General features: G+C 35.1%; 1 protein-coding gene across 3 annotated transcripts in view; it reads left to right on the top strand.

Moving 5' to 3' along the window:
- The window catches only part of Dpp10 (dipeptidyl-peptidase 10 (non-functional)), a 1,310,731-nt gene that overhangs the window by 945,025 nt on the left and 348,940 nt on the right, over window positions 1-16,766 (top strand). The gene's annotated exons all lie outside the window — the stretch shown is intronic.

Genomic DNA, 16,766 nt, shown 5'->3' with positions numbered 1-16,766 from the left:
TTGAAATGTATGTAGTATAAAGGGATGCATTTCTACTATGGAACATATTCCAAACATGTATGTGTTGTTTCTGTATATTTTTACTTAATATGTACCAGAAAAATCCCAGAAAAAAATAAACATATAAAATATATGTACTAATACTATGTTGTACTTGATTTATATTTTGCTGAGTTCACCTCTAATCACAAGGAATATTGAACTACGAAGTTGGAATTTCCTTTTGTCTTTATTCTAGTAATAAATGTGGACAATCACTGTCTTGATGTCTATGTGGTAGAGACTTACAGTGGACAGTTGTCATTGCAAAGGGTTAGCACTGCAAAGTGTTAGGACTTGAAAAACTTACTGGCAACTCCAATGGTGGGTTTGGTGGATATATGGCAGTGCATATTGTAAGTGCGTATTGTAGCTTTGGGGAAAGCAGGGGTTCATTTTACAAGTTTGATTTACTGTAAGTTTTTAATGTGTGTGTATTGGGGGATGCTGGAGATGGAACCAGGTACTCATGCTGGGCAAGCACTTTACCATGGAGCTACTCTCCCCACCAGTTGTAATGTTGTAATGTACACGTGTCAGAAACTTTCATTGTTAAGCTTTTATCTTAAATGTCCTCCAAGCCTCACATGCAATCCTAGCTCTTTTCGAAGCCTGAGGCAAGAGAATCACTGCTAGCTTGAGGTTATCCTGGGCTAACAGTGAGTTCAAATCCAGCTTGAATTACATAGCTAGGCTCTGTCTCAAAAAGCAAATTGAAAAAACAAAGTGTCCGCCAAAAGCCTCATGTGTTTAGAGATGGGGTTTTTTGCAAGATGATTGCGGTGTGAGTGCTCCCATTTCGCGTAGTGCACTTATTCATGGAGGAGTTCACCCCTGAATGGGCTTACTGGGAGCTGATGGCTGTTAAAGAAAGGAAGTCGCTGTGGGCATGGCATGGGGGTTACAGGTTATCCCTGGCCTCTCCCCTTCCGGTTCTTTTTCTGTGTTTCCTGGATGCCACAAGAAGAGCAGCGATTTTCTGGCATGTCTTTCCCACTTTTCTTTCTGCATTGGAGCCACCTGATCCTGGGTTAAAAACTTCTAAAACGTGAACCAAAGTAAAGTTTCTCTCCCTTAAATTGTGTCCTCAGGTACATTTTATAGCAACAAAAATCTGACCAATGTACCTGGTTTCATTATTTTACCTAAAATCAATCCTTGTATTTATGCACGTGTGTGTATGTGTGTAGACAATATTAGCACTATGAAACACACAAAAAAGAGCCTAAACTTAATTCTTCAGGAGTGCCCCTCTCAAAAAGTGTTCTCTAGGGATAAAAAGCAGACAATTTGAGGAAAGGTAGACCATGAGGTTCCCTGTAAGAATATTGCAAAACATGTATTTTAAGAAAAAAAGTAGAATATGATATGATTTCTAAGTAGCATTTATTCAGTTTCTAATAATTGAAAAACTGGCATTATTAACTTCTGAGATTCAACTTTAGTCCAAAGAATAGAGTTAAAAGAACATGTTAGAAAGGGCTACCGCCACTGAATCACCAGTAGGTAAAATTTTATACAGGGAAACATACACATCTTTGTTCTGGTTACTGGTGGACATGCTGTGCCACAAAGTACACTATAATACAGACCCTGTCCTCAAGGATCAAACCTACCTTTAATTTTGTTCTTTCTCCACAGCCATAGTGATACATGTAGTAATTTTCCATTTTAGAATTAGTTACCATAGAATTCAATTGAATATTCACGGTGATGAGAGTTTCAACTTTTACTTTTATAGGTACTTCTTAGTGTCTGATATAATAGGTTCCAGAGGCTCATTAACTCTACTTGGTGCCCACACAAGTAATCATGCTCTGCATTGTATGAATGAACTACATTTTTCATAATGACCTGCAAACATAAAACATTTCTTCTTCTCCCGACTAGTTAATCTCTTTTGGCACATAAGTAGAAAGGACATAACAGAGTACAAAGAGTTTTATCTATTTGAACTCCAGTAATATCTCCCAAGGTGACATTACAGTGGTTAAAAAAGCGATCTTCTTGCTTTTGTGTTTTAAAACACATTTATTTAGATCTAGACTTAGATGGTGTTTTTTTCACTGGAATTTGGAAATACTTAATAAGCCTGAAGGTAATCATTATACTTTATGGATATATTCCAACTTCTGAAATTCTCTAATTAACTGTTTTGCATGGTCAATTGTCCATAGTGGTCTCTAGAAAATTTGTATCATGTAGACAAGAAGCAGTTACATGTTGATGTTTCTCTGTCTGATTCTTGGTCTCTTTCAAGCTGCTCTCTCAGAATTCAGGGAAACAGTAGATGGAAGTCATTGGAAGAGCAAAGAAAGAATCAATGAGTCCAGCCAAAGCTAGATTTGTTAATAAAAAGAAGAGTTGATGTGTTTGATAACTATGTTTTCAGCCATCTGTCACTGTGACAACATGCCTGAAATAAACACCTTACCAGGAGAAAAGATGCATTTTAGTTCATGGTTCAGAGGTTTTAGCCCTTGGATGGTTGGTTCTGTTGCCTTCTGGGCTTGTCACGAGACAGTACATCATGGTAGGAGGTCAGGGTGGAGGAAGCTTCTCACTTCATGGAGGCCAGGAATCAAAACTCAAAACAAAACAAACAAACAAAACAGACAGGAACAGACAGGATAGAGTCCCAGTAACCCCTCTGAGGACACGCCCCCAACTCTGAAGTGTTCCACTACCTCCAATAATTTCACAGGCTTGGGCTAAGCCTTTCAACACATTTCCAAACCTGAGTAATGTGAACTTAGAGTATGATAACTTCTGCACAAGAGGTATTGTTTGATCCAATCCTGTCCAAAGTGTACTTAGAAGTGGAATTATTTCACATTAGCAGATATTTCTTTGTAGAGTCAAGGAAATGATTGTTTCTGATAAAATTTCAGAATTATAAGAGATTTAGTATAGTGTGCATGTTCTGAGAACATATTCTAGAAGAAAGTTGAAATGAACTATGATATACATACATTCATGGATTTAAAAAAAAAATTGATGTGGTATTGGTGCAAGCACCCAGAATCTTTGTACTGAGCTACCCCGCTAGCTCTTTTTTGAATTTTGAAATAGGATCTCACTCAGCCCCTAAATTGCCCAGGCTGGCTCAAACTTGTGATCCTCATGCCCTGGCCTCTCTGAGCTCTGAAATAACAGGTCTATGCCACCAGGACCAACTATGAATTCAGAATTTATTATTTAGCCATTTATTATGAGTAGCTCCTGTGTGAGTTGTATGTAAGAGGTTAAAGACATGAATAAATCAGGTGTACTCCCATTTGTTGTCATTTGAAATGCAAAAATTCTCTTAAATATCATAGAACATTATTTTTTTTTACTTTTCAATACAGTGTAAAACCTAGAGACTAGAATGGCATTTTGTGGAGTGATGTAGATTCTATATTTTTATTAGGATAGTGGTTCCATGCTGACTAACCGTTACAGTTTAAATAGGCAAACTTTACTTTGTGTAAATCATAAACAGAGGAAGCTCATATGGGTCAAAGATTCTACAGTGTGAACTGCACAGCATGAAGAAATTCTGGAGGTCTAATGTACAACATGGTGAGTACAGTTAATAATGGTATATTATAAATTAAAATGCACTTAGTGGGTGGATCTTAAATGTTCTCACCATATGAAAGAACTGATGTTAATTATCTTAATCAGCTTAATAAATTTATATATATATATATATATATATATATAACCTCATAAATATGTCCAATTTTATTTGCCAACTCTCCATCACTGAAGATGGGAAGATAAGAATTGTGGCTTTTCTTTCTCTCTTATTATAAAATAAGCAAAGATGTGTATTTCTTCATTAGATAAATGTAACATTATTGAAGAATATTTGCCAACTTATATTTTGGGCCTCAGAGATTATTTCCTTCTTGTTCTGATGCTGTGAATGTGGAAAACTATTAACTAGAGAATAATTTCCAGTCTCTCTTTCCCTCTCTCCAGCTCTCTGATCCTCTCCCTCTGTCATTTAACTATAAAAACTTAAGTCCTTATCTAATTAAGAAATACTCTTTCCTGTAGGGCTCTCTGACCTCTCTTGTACTTGTTCTTCAAAAACTAAATATTATTTTAAGCATTTAGCAGCTTATTTTGATTTACTGTTCTCTGTTACAAAACTATAATATTTAACAATGTTGTACAGGTGCCTCGAGCTCAGCATTTGCAAAGTTGAGCTCGCCAGTATTTCTAATGAAGGTGCATCTTCAACTCTCCAAACTTGGGTGAATGATCTCATCATCTACCAGTCACAAAATACCATGTTTTTCAGTTCCTCACTGCCTTTCTTTTCCTGATCATTTACACTCAAATTGCAACCAGGTTCCACCACTTCTACCATTGTACCATTCCTCTGATCCTTTCCCTTGTCATCATGGTTTTGCCTCCATCTTAATTGAGACTTTTTAACCTAACCTACTGCTCTTTTATGTATTCTCATGTATTGTCATTATCCAATTCATAATATACAGCAGGAAATTATTATAGTATCAAATTGGTTATGTGATTTCCTAGTTTAATCTTCTTCTGCCAATTTCCTAGTGCCTAGTAAATTAGAGTTCAAATTCTGTGATGTGACACAAAATCTTCTATGTTAGAGAGCCAACCAGCTTTATAATAACAAATAACCATAGCTGATTATGTTTAAAGACTTGAGCCCTAAACCACAATAGATTGTGTCACTTCTTTTTACTTTTGTTTTTATTGGTTTCTATACCAGGAGTAAACTTACCCAAGGTACTTACCTACTCAGCTCTAGTGTCACTGTGTTTGGAAATAATTTATATTCCCCTAGAGACAATTGACCAGTCAAAAATCTCTCCTTATGCAGCACAGCATCCTAAATATACATTCTTTGTATAGGGTTTTTTCATGACTGATTCATCGCCAAGATTTCTACACCAAGGCTGTTACTTTATAAGGTGAACACCTAATCCTAGATATATTATAATAGCTACTCATATTCTATATGATTCATTTAAACAGAAAGAATTATGATGCTTCAAGTTTGAATGCCAAGGTTTTAAGATCAAAGAAATCCACAGACATAGTTGAAGAATTAGTACATGGGTCTTGGGCTGGAAGGAAGTATAGGAAAAAGATCATAAAATTGTCAGGAGCTGTTACCTTAAATAGAAGAAGTGGTTTATAAACATATATTTATTGATATTTAATGTTTCTGCAGAATAGGCACATCAAAATATTCTCTGATCAAAGTATAAAAATAAACGAAGATCATTTATAGACATTAAGTATTTAATTCATTAATTATACTAGCAAATTGTTTATAAAATACATTTCATTGTCCTTCCTTGACAAAGTTCTCACCTTAGGAAGCTGGAAAACCATGTCTAAAATGGAGATTATCTGAGTTTACTGGAGTTCTATACCAAAACATCAGTGGCACAGGAGAACTGGGATCTGGCATCTACCCTGTGACCAACCTCATTTTCTTTTTACCTTTGCTGTATCTCGTATCTTGAAGATGATCAAACAGAAGTGCATACCCCTGTCTGCAAGCAGAAATTCTGCACACTATTCCTTAGACGAATAGTTGTCCACACAGACAGAAAACTTCATGAAATGAATTCTTACAGACTTTGGGGAAAGAATTTTAGGGTGCTGGGCAAGTACAGTACAGAATTTGTACAGGCACATAACCAGTGGATAACTGTTGCATCCTCTTGGCTTCATACACTCCTTGCCCTTGAGTATATGGACAGTGAGCAGAAGAATAGCACATCCTCCAAAGTACAGGAGCTTAGGGTATAATGCCCATACTTAATCAGTGCCTAGGTTATTTTCAGTATCTCGAATCCAACCACCTACTACCTTCCTTTGACATTCTATGAGCTCTTTAACATTTTATGGTAGAGTTTTTTCTTACATTCCTAAAGAAAACAAGTCTCCAACACAATCTACCTGAGAACAATAAGTCTTTTTGCCCCATCTTGAAGAGAAAAAGATTCAATCAAACAATAAAAGAAATTAGTAGATATTGCTTAATATTTTCAGTACATTTTCTGTTCTTTATGCAAAACTGCCACAGACATTTTTTAGTTCATAGTGAGATGCACTCATAAATTCTGCAGTTAACTACTCTAGTTCTTCAAAAGGGGAGTTGGTTAGTTTTCAGAAGTATACTGTTATCATGTTATGCATTGTGACTTTTATAATTAAATATATATTTGTATTATGTATGCAAATGAAACATCCAATATACTTTCCATTTTATAGGAATAAAGGCTGGTGAAAGTAATTTGTGCTCTATCAAAGTAATAAGTATACAGGACATAAGGGTGAATGGAATTAATTGAATATTCTTAACTGTATGAAATTAAAGGTTAAATTTTGAAGAAATTTTAACTGTATTGAAACGCAAAATGTAAAGTAATGATTATTGTCATTTAGCTTGGTTTCTCTGTTGGGTTTTGTTTGGAGGGCAAGGTTGAGGCATGGTCTTGCTATGCAGCTCAGCACGTCCTTGATCTCATGGCGATCCTCCTGCCTCAGTCTCCAGGGTGTTGGGATTACAGGAGTGTGCCACCAGGCAAAGTGATTTATAAGTTTTGAATTTGACATGGATGAAACTCTCTGGTTTCCCAAATGAATTTATTTCTTTTCAAATGCTTGGAATTCTAATCAAAGTAGGTTTGGCTGTATTTTTTAAAAATTTGCTTTTAATATTTATGTAACTAGTAACTTGAAAATTACTAGTTAAAACATTTTTGAATCAATATTAGCGTGTTTCTTCTCCATGTATCAAACACTGATTTTGTTCCACTTCTGAAAGATGATAGACCATTCTTTATAAACTCATATAGCATCAAACCAGAGAAACTCATATCTTTGTTTCCCATCAGAGACTATTCAGAATATTTAATATGCACTTTAAAATGTCTAGGAATCATAATGTGCTGCTCCTGCATTGTTAAAACCATAAAACCCCTAATTTGGAACTGAGTAAATTTTTTATAGCCTATGTTCCTAAGAATACAGTTTGAGAAATATTTTAGTTAATGTTTTCTACAAAGAGAGAATTTCCAGGAATATTACAATTTCCAGAAGTTACACTAAAAAACTTCCATGTCATTTGATTTACAATAATAATAGAAATTATTTCAGTTTTTAAAGGTTCTAAAACATCCTATGATAAACTTTATGTAGTTCTTTTCTCATGGCTGATAATTGTATCTGAAATGTTAGAATAATATAATAATAAATCTTATAAATCATATTATGTGTGTGAAAATAGACATGACTACAGAACAAAGCATCAATTTTTACTATATGTCATTTTAGAAGCTTGAAACAATGTGATATAGCACTATAGCATAAGATTCTATTGACAGAAATGTAGTTTAATGTTAGCTTTTTCATTTGTCAATAAGACTTACATGCTCTCTCTTGGTTAATTTGCTCATGAGTAAAACTATGGTTAACATTACTATCTTCCACAGATAGTCGTGATATTCAACACATGACCTGTGTAAACTGCCTAACACATGAAGGAAGTCATGATTACTCTCTCAATATCCATTTCCTTAGATTTCATATATTATTCTGAGGAAGCAGTTCTCAAGGTCATAGTGAATGTCCTTGGGCACCAAAGTTTCTGCGTGAAAAGAATGTACTATTTTGTTCAGTTTTGCTGTGCAGGTTAAAGTTTCCAACAAATAGTTGGAAAAGCTGAGGAAAATTTAGGAGAGTGGTAAGGAAGGAAAGCAACTGTATGAATGATGTTGGCAAAGTGGAGAAAGTATGAATACACACTTTTGCTTGCATGTGCACACATGTACACAGGTTCATGCACACCCGCACACCACATATGTACCCACAGATAAAATGAGAAAGATAAAAGAGAATAGATTGTGGTGCTCATTGTTCTCACAAGCGGCTTTGCTACTCAGATGCTGGCTTGCTTAGTCTAGTGACATCTTGCTGATTCAATTTTAGATGACAATGTAAAAAAAAGAGAAAATTATTTGAGAGAGTGAAATAACATGACATAATTTACTAGTTGTCATTTTGTACTCTATCTTTAGCCTATAGACAGTTTTAAAGATCTGATGTTTAGAAGTTATTGCATCTCCACAATTTAACTTAAATATTCTATTTTAGCTTTATCTATCTATGCCTAAATATTGTTCTTCCAAAAGTTGCATCATCGCCTTGTTATGGCTTTTATCTATTAACCCCAAAGCCTCGTGTGGTCATAGGTGGGACTTTATCAGACGTGGCTGGATCTAGAGTATGGGATGCTGGGACTAAGCATGTGTGATCACTAACTGAGTTCACTGATTGGTTTGGCATAGTTCTGCATGTGGATAGGAAGAAGGCCCACTCTGGATGTGAGTGCTATCCACACTAAAGGCGTGTGGCTTAAGCAGAATATAAGCACAGAAAGAAGGCCTCTGTTAGCACTTGCTGCTTGCTTTCCTCACTATTTTGCTCTTTTGCTGCTTTCCTTCTGCCCAACATAAACTGTTTCTCCTCTGCGATTGCCCTGTGTCATTCTACCCTAACTTGGAACCAGCCGACTATGAACTGAAACCTCTACACACTATGAGCTAAATAAACCTTTCCTCCTTTAACTTTGGGTGTTGGGTATTTTGTCTGAGTAGTAAGAAAAGTAACTAAAACATGCATATAACATTGATTTTGAAAAACATATTTAGCTTTCTTTAAAACATGCATTTGCAGTTAAAATCTGTGTTTTCTGTTGCCCTTTAAGTATAATGAATGAATGAGTTTTTAAACAAAACATAAGGCAAATCATGTTATAAGGTAAAGGACACTCACTAAGAGTCTTTGTGCCCTAATATGTTTTTAGATTTTAGAATATAAATTTGATTACTTGCAAAAGCAAAATCCTTATCTATAAAAGTTTGCTGTTGTAATGCAATAATTTTGAATTTAACATCTATATAATGTTAAAAGAGATTTCCCAGTTTTTCCTCTCAGAGATTGTAGGTATCAGTTGTTTGACTTTGGAATATTAAAGAATGTCTTTCAGGTCAGACATGTGAGTAAAACTGCTTCTCTTGCCAAGATTCTAAGAGGACACCCCAACCTCATTCATCATTCTGTCACTGAATCATCTTTTTTCCAGTTTTATCTTGGACCAAGATTTCATGGCACAGAAAGAAAGCTGGGCATCAAACTATAGCATATGAACAAGTGGACGGCCCAAATGTTTGAAAGTGTAACATACATCTCTCATTGGGCACTGGTTGACAGCATTTTAAGCCCATTATTTGTAATTGCAGCTCAGACCAGGAGGGGAAGAAAAAAAAACAAAACCAAACCAAACAGCAATTGTTTGCAGATAGGGAACAAGTTGATTGTTTGTGTGGGTTTGGAGTTTGATGTCTTCTGACCCATCCCGTCACTGTTCGTGTCAGCATTTCTCAATCTGCCATCCCAACATTGAGGCCACGTCTGCATACTTGTTTTCTATATTTTTTTATTCTTTTCTAAATATCTGCTCCTTCCAAAGAACACTCTCATATTTGGAACTTAGATATATTCAATAAAAGTACAAGCTTCTATAAGGTTAGAAGGTGAAATGATGGTAGGGATAATTTAGTATAATTTATACTTATATACTTTTCTGACTTCTGACTAGTCCAGTACTTCTCATTCTTAGACAGACATTCATTATTCTCAAAGTTAAATTTTATGTTGTTATTAAACTTGAAGGATAGTGCATATAAAAGTCTAATACATGAAAGACATAAATAGAAGAGAGATTGTAATGATGAATCATGAATAATACAGTAATAACACTGATAATAATATTCTATTGGAAGATACTCTGTCATTATTCAGAAGCAAAGGCTTTCAAATGGACATAGGCAAATGCTAAGGAATATTCTAATGACATGCTACAAGTAAATATTTAGAGAACTACTGTGAAAGCATCTATTGGTGCACCTATTGGATATTCAATATTTGTCTTTGTGATTAAGGATAAAGCAGTGAATTCTTATGAGGAGAGAAGAGAACATAGAACTTTAACCAAAGTTAAAATTCTTTTCATTGCTTTTTGGTTATTGCTATAGGTTCCTCTCACTAGCATATACTATGTATACATATATTTGTCTTTTGTTTTATAACATAAGCTCATATAGTTTATATACAAAACTTAATTTATCATATTTCTTCTCAGGAAACCATTTTATATTATTTTTTTTTCATTTTATATTATTTTCTTGTCCTTATAACATAGAATTATGATGGATACCTCTCAAACAAAAGGAACTTTTTCACAAAACCTAGGATCCTTCTCTCTTTCACTTGGGAGTAGATAACTCCAATTTTATTTTATCCTTGAAAGTTTTAAACATCTTATGAGTGTTTCCTTTTATCTCTAACTACAATACATTTGACCACTAATATTTATTTTAGTGCACCATGTCTAATTTCTAAAATATTGTTTTCATAAGAATGTACTAACTTATAATAAATTTTTTAACTTATTTGGAGACTCATTAGGTTAGCCCATAGAAAGAGATAACTGGAGATAGTACCTATACGGAAACGTGCTGTCTTCCACATTGCTAAGCAGGAAAGGGGAAGATATGCTGTATCTGGCAGTGCTTATTAGAGGAACAGATTGAATGCAAGATATACAAATGTATAAGAATTTGTAAGACTGGCTTACAATGGCCCCCACAGGGTCAGGTGTGGAGGAGTGCGAAAGGTCTATCTCTGTGCTGGAAATCCAAAGGATCCAGGTGAAGATTGGAGCTCACTGTAGCATCCCAAGCAGTTTGTTTCAGGAGGCTGAACATTCTGTTCTGGAAGCCAAGGTGAAGGTGAAACCTGGAGCTCTTCTGAAGAAAAAGAAATGAGCCTTCCTTCTTTGTTTCCCTTTTATACCATTCAGGCCACAAGCTGTCCCAGGTTGGGTATTCTGTCTTTAGACAGTCCCCTCAGCCACACTCAGAGCTATGCTGATTCAATTTGGTTGGGCATTTCTTCCTCAAGTAGGCAAAATCAGTCAACTACTCCATACATCTTACCTTTTGTAGTATACCTCTTTGTATGGAAGTTTCAGTAATCTCCTAAATGGTCTGGCTTACTCCCACTTCATTTCTTTTCTTTGTATATTACCTTTGACTCTCCTAGGACAGTATATATAGTCAGCTTCACAGAGGGAATACCTCATTTTATCATTTCCAACAAAAGTGGGATTTTGCTCACCTCTCTGGCTTCACTTTCCACGTCTGCCTCCTGAAAGCCACTTTCAGGTACTGGAGTGGGCCACTGTTCTTTACTGTTTTGAAAACTTTATCTATACTCTTCCTTTTGGAATACATTTCCCATCCAGTTATACTCGCGCAACTTCCAAACGTAAGACTAGTTAAGTCATGTCATTTGAAAATATTCTTCCTTGAATTTACATCTCCTAGTCAGAGTTGAGTAATTTTTCATTTGGTATTTGTTTTGTGCTTACTTAATAATAATATCTTTTAGATTATTTTCTCATCTCAGCACCTTTATTCTGTATACACCCATTACTATCACCAGCCTTGATTTGTAAATGTGGATATTAACACACTGAATAGTAAGAAACTTGCCTAAATCCTCACAGCTAATGAATGATAACACACAGTTTGCAGACTGAAGGTATGGTATTACACTCTATTTGAGTTCTATCCAATAGGAATCTATTATGAACTATAAATGCAACCTAATTTTCAAATTTTCAAATAATTGTAGTACAAAAAATAAAAAGGAAACATGAAAGTATTTGTATTAATATATATCATTAATTCTGATTATCACATAAACATGAAACTCATAAAAGTGAATGAGCCATTTTATAGTTTTCATTGTAATTTTTTAAATGCACTTATGATGGATGTAATTCATATGTCTTACTTCTGGGCAGCTTGAACCACAGTGGTACATCCATGACTCTCCCATTGGGTGGCTTTTCTTTTACATTTGATTAGTAAAAACACTGATAAAAAATGATTGTATCCATTTTAGCTCCAGTGATACAAGCGACTCAATGGGACAGTGGTGCATGTACCAGCTTGGTTTAAACTGCCAGAGACATATACCTTTTCCACAGACACCAGCTCTCCTACTGGGTTACCCTCCTCAAGCGCATCTGATGGCATCCTGTATGTGACAGTACAAGTCTTTACCCCCAGTCACAGCACTTCTCTTAGTACTGAAATTCTTATTTGGTTAACAGTAACATTAAAAGACATTTTGTTTTATTGTGCAAAGAATGTGTTACTTAGGCTTTTCTTTATCCCGAGCACATAGAATGGTTAATACTTAACACGTGCTAGCAACATTAACCACTTATGAAATTTTGTTGCTGAATTACTCCAGTAACTTCAGAATGGAAAGATTTATAGATACATTTTTTTTTAATGATTGTTGATTTGCAAGTTTAATAGACTCAAAACTTTTAACCAAATTTGCAAAAGGTGTGCCATTACTACTCCTGGGCTGTTTCTCTAGGAAGACAAAAGACACCCAGGAAGTTGTGTGCAACTCTCAGAGACTATTTTTAAGGTCCAACTTGAAGACTCTATGTAAATGCTATGAGTTTTATTAAAATAATTCATGGTCTAAGCACGTTCTAAAAGAAGTCCTAGGTATTACTGAATACTGGGTTTTGGTATGATTGTTTAGTAGAACAGGAGGACCAGACTTAGTTATACAATAACATGCTGGGTGGAGTTATGAGCATACTAATGCGTCACACATACTAAATGCCTAAAAGTATTATCTCGTTTGATATATTTGAGCCAGGTTTAGTAAGCACAATTCCTACAGGTGTTGGTTATTTATCTGAAAACCTATCCAACTTGCCGTCCATTCAGGCAAGCTGGAACAGTTCCTTAAAATGAACTCTATTATAGTCAAATTGTTCCATCTGTTTTCCCTCAATGAAAGAAGCTTCCCTTGGTGCTAGTCAGAGAGAGGACTCCTTGACTCAGGCCCAGATGCGAGCTTTATTCAAGCCTTCTATTTCAGCCCAATTACAATCTTGGCAGCCTGGGAGACTCATGGGGTAAACTTTTTTTAACAATTATCAATATCATCTAATTTTTCAAAATGGGTAGGAATAAACTTCAATGGCTCTGGGATGAGTTTTCTGTCTTCCAAAGGCCCTTTCTGGCTGACCGCCATGGAGAATTTGTATGAACATAACAGCTATGGTTTTTTATGGAACACTCAAGAACCCAACTAAAGCTAACTTTATGTCTATTTAGATGGTTAAGATTCTATCAGTCTAAACTGCCTATTTAAAGCTGTTTTGTTGGGCTGTTTTTTGAGATAGCAAAAATTATTTTTTGGTTATTGCATACAGAAACAATTCAAGTGTGTGTGTGTATATATATGTATATTACTTAAAATAATTGAATACAGGCTTATGGCTGGCCCTCTCATTAAATTGTACACTTCAATGTGCTATAAATTAAATAAAGAGTCAATAATTACTAAACTCCCATTGGTCTCCTAAGTGAAAATTCTGCCAGGAGTATAGGCGGAGTTTAGGATGCTGTGTGATAATACTGTATGCTTGACACTGGAAATAAATAAATCCTATCATTATCCTATAATTCCTATGTTTTATGACATATGTCTTATTATTGCTCTGCAAGATAAATACAAATTATATACACATACTACTTGGTTATTCAGTGAGTGTTCATAATCACAAAAGAGAAATCCTTTCACTGCAGTAAGATCCCAGATTTTTCTCAAATGAACACTTCCTTTTCTCCAAGTCTAAATACCACCATATTTCTTTAAAAAAATAAAACAAAGTTTACATAAGAGAAAATGAGGATGCAAACCTTAAGGGCCATCTGGCCTCATAGTCAGCTTCAGGGATTAAGGCAGAAATTAGAAGAGGTCAGGAACCATGCCGGTGTGAGCTTCTTGGAAGTTGTGCAACAGAGATCCTGGAAGCATTACACCAACCCTGTTATATGCTGCTGATGACCTCGGGGCACAGTGACTACTCACATTGGTAATGGTTAAATTTCTTTTTTTCTGTATTTTTTTTTGTTTTTTGTCTTTTTGAGACAGGGAATCTATATGCAGCTCAGGCTGACCTTGAGCTCACTTTGTAGCCCAGGCTGGTCTCAAACTCACAACCATTCTGCTGCCTCAGCCTCCTGAGTGCTGAGATTACAGGCATGCACCACCACGCCCAGCTAAGTTTCTTATACAAATAGAATAACTAAGTAAGACTTTCCTTAAGGCACCAATAAACCTTGTAGAAAAATATAAAGTATACTTTGCAATATGTCCCAAGAATAGTATGTCATTGTTTCTGAAATAACGCATTTCTCATGAATGGGAAAAGCAAACAAACAAATATCGAGGTGGAAGAGGTAACAAATGAGTTGATCTGAAATATTGCACTATCAAAAACCAAGTATGTGTGTCCAGTTTTATTTTTACAATTTCCTAATACAATTTTCTTTTGTCTCTTCCCCTTTTTGTTTATAAGTGAAGTCTGTGTTAACATTATAGAAACACATTTTGAGATATGTACCTCTTGTCCTTTCTGTGAGTTGGTATGTCAGTAAGGTAATCTCCTTAGAAAGACAGAATTCGCATGGACATGTGGAAGGGAAGCATTTGTCCCAGTGTAGTCAGTGTTGAGAGGGCCACTGTTGCTTTTTTGCAGCAAGCATGGAAGTTTCATGAAAGAAAACCTTTCATGAAAGACCAGCACCTTTGTCTAGGTCAAGCTGGAGCTTTCAGTTATTCTCCTGGAATCTGTAAATAAATGTAACATTTCTGGTTCTTTTACATTTACACTGTATTTGTGTTATGTTTACATGTGTATATGTGCATGTATACAAAATTCATAGCTAATGTAGAAAATGGACTCCCAGGAGCTCTTCCTACACCATTTCATTAGTAGTGCATTAAAAATAGATTTGCCTCCTTTAGAATATATTAAATCTGATCCCTGAAATGCACATTTCATTTAAAATCAGTACAAATATTTATAGAAATAAAATTCCTATGAAGTTCAACTTCTGTAAAATATTGTGTAATTGTGTGAAGAGAATACTAAGAACCTTCACTTCAGTGTCATGACCTCTTTTTGCTACTACAAGAAATGCCATCAATTAACAATAGACTAGTAAACATGGAATGATTGTTATGTATGTTGCATACTAAAATGTTTTTAGCCATTAGAAATAAGATGAAATAATATTTATATTTAATATCTCAACATGGTCTTTTATTTATATGATAAAAACAATGTGGAAAAGCTCGTAAAGTATGATAAAATATTTCATCTAATAAGTCTTAATAACATGATATTTTCTTGCATGTAAGCTAATATCGTTTTAAATTCTTTTTTATAAAACTTTTCTGTGACACACACACACACACACACAAACACACACACATATAGTATTACTACTTAAATCATAAAAGCAGAGAAGAGGTTTTTGGGAAGACTATAGAAGTGTGGGAAATGCCAGGAATCTTTTTCTTTACTCAGACAAAAGTGCTTTGGCAGAAGCTGTCTGAAATAACTATTTTTGAATTCTGAAAGCTCTTGAAGGATTGCAATTTCCAGCAAGATTATTTGAATGGAAATTGTGATCAGTTCCAGCTCTTAGCATATCAGCAGCAACCCCCACCCGTGATTCCCAGCCAGCCCTGTGGCTGGCAGCTGCGCATGTGTTCACGGAGCAGCTTAACTCGATGGTTGAGGAAATAAGAGTGGATGAAAAGGGCTTTCTTTTCTAAATGTCAGGGTTTGGTGCTCTGATCACTGATGGCTGCTTCTCATAATAGAAAAATAGACATTGGTCATTATGGTTGTGTTTCCAGCCACTGTTACATGCTATTGGCAAAAAGAATTTCACTTCACTGTCACAATATGTATTGTACCTGCTAGTTTTTATTCAGTCTTTCAGGTTCTTATACTAGTGAGACAGTATGCATGTCTGATCTATTTCACTTGTGAGTATGGTCTCTAGTTGTGTCCATTTACCTATAAAAGCCTCGTTTATCTTTCTTTATAGCACTTTAAATATAAAAATATATGAAGTTTGAAAATGTCAGTATGGAACCAGATTGGCAAGAGTAAACAAACTAGATCAGAGATAGCTATACTAACCTCAGACAGAAAAGACCTGACATGTTAGAGGTTTACAAAAAAGAATGACAATACATAGTAATAAAAGGTTCAATACAGCAAGAAGGTGGAATAATTTTAAACATTTATGGGAGTAGTTAAACATATATGAAGCAAAAGTTGACAAAACTGGTGCAAAAACTATTCCTTAGTCCACTCTTAATAATAAACACAAGGAACAAATGCAATAATAAGCATAATAAAAACAAAGTGAAGAAATAGAGAACATGAAAACATAGTAAAAAAAGAAATTCAAAAATATCTACTCAGAAACAAGTGCTCGTGGAACATTTTCCAGGATAGACCATAAATGTGGTAAGGCGTATATTAGCTTTTCAGTTACTGGTCTCAACACCTGACACTGACAACTTACAGGAGGAAATGGTTAACTTACCTCATCATTTCAAAGGTCTTAGTCATTGATCAGCTGGCTCCAAGGCGTGAACATCACAGAGGCAGGGCAGAGAAATATAATCAGTTTATGATGGGTGTGAAAATAAATAGGGAGATACTGCCAGAGAGAAAGCAATGAAGGACCATAGACCCCAAGGACACC

The sequence above is a fragment of the Chinchilla lanigera genome, unplaced genomic scaffold, assembly GCF_000276665.1.
Source record: "Chinchilla lanigera isolate Chin_1 unplaced genomic scaffold, ChiLan1.0 scaffold00058, whole genome shotgun sequence".
In the NCBI taxonomy this organism is placed as follows: domain Eukaryota; kingdom Metazoa; phylum Chordata; class Mammalia; order Rodentia; family Chinchillidae; genus Chinchilla; species Chinchilla lanigera.
The sequence above is the reverse complement of the archived record's forward strand: the minus strand, read 5'-3'. Positions and strand labels throughout refer to the sequence as shown.